Genomic DNA, 739 nt, shown 5'->3' with positions numbered 1-739 from the left:
CCAATGGAGCTTTAGAACGTTCACACGCAGTATTAATTGAATATTTGAAGCAATATGTAAATAGATTTACTGAATGGGATGAATTATTAGAATATGCAACCTTTTTATATAATACAAGTACTCACGAGTCAACTGGATACACTCCATATGAGTTGGTGTTTAGTAAAATAGCCAGACAACCATCCAGTGAAATAATTTATGAAAAAAAAAAAAAGAAAAAACTTATGATGATTATTTACAACAATTAATGTCAAATATTCATAATCTACAAGAATTAGCGAGAGAATGTTTAATTGCATCAAAAATTAAATCTAAATATTATTATGATCGAAAAATCAATCCTCAAGAATTTCAAATAAATGATCAAATTTTCTTATTACGTGAAACTAAAAAAGGTAAATTAGGAGATCAATATTCTGGACCACATACTATAGTGGATATTTTACCCAATAGAAATATTATTAAATTACTTTTTAAAGGAAAATTTAAAATAGTTCACCCTAATAAAATTTGGAAAACAAGGAACAAATAATTAAATAAAACTAAAGCTGGGATTGAACTTGAACCGCGCAGCATCTTCAATTTCCCAGAACTAAATATTAAAATAAGTTAATAATTAATTAATTTTAATCATAGATGAAAACTGTAATCTACCTAATTGTAATGCGGATAATCTTCATGCGAGGAATTTATGGAATTGTTGGCTATGACTGCGGATCGGCAAATTTCAACACAACAA

This window comes from Wasmannia auropunctata, unplaced genomic scaffold (assembly GCF_000956235.1).
Source record: "Wasmannia auropunctata unplaced genomic scaffold, wasmannia.A_1.0 LD336095.1, whole genome shotgun sequence".
In the NCBI taxonomy this organism is placed as follows: Eukaryota; Metazoa; Arthropoda; class Insecta; order Hymenoptera; family Formicidae; genus Wasmannia; species Wasmannia auropunctata.
Note: the sequence above shows the minus strand (reverse complement) of the source record.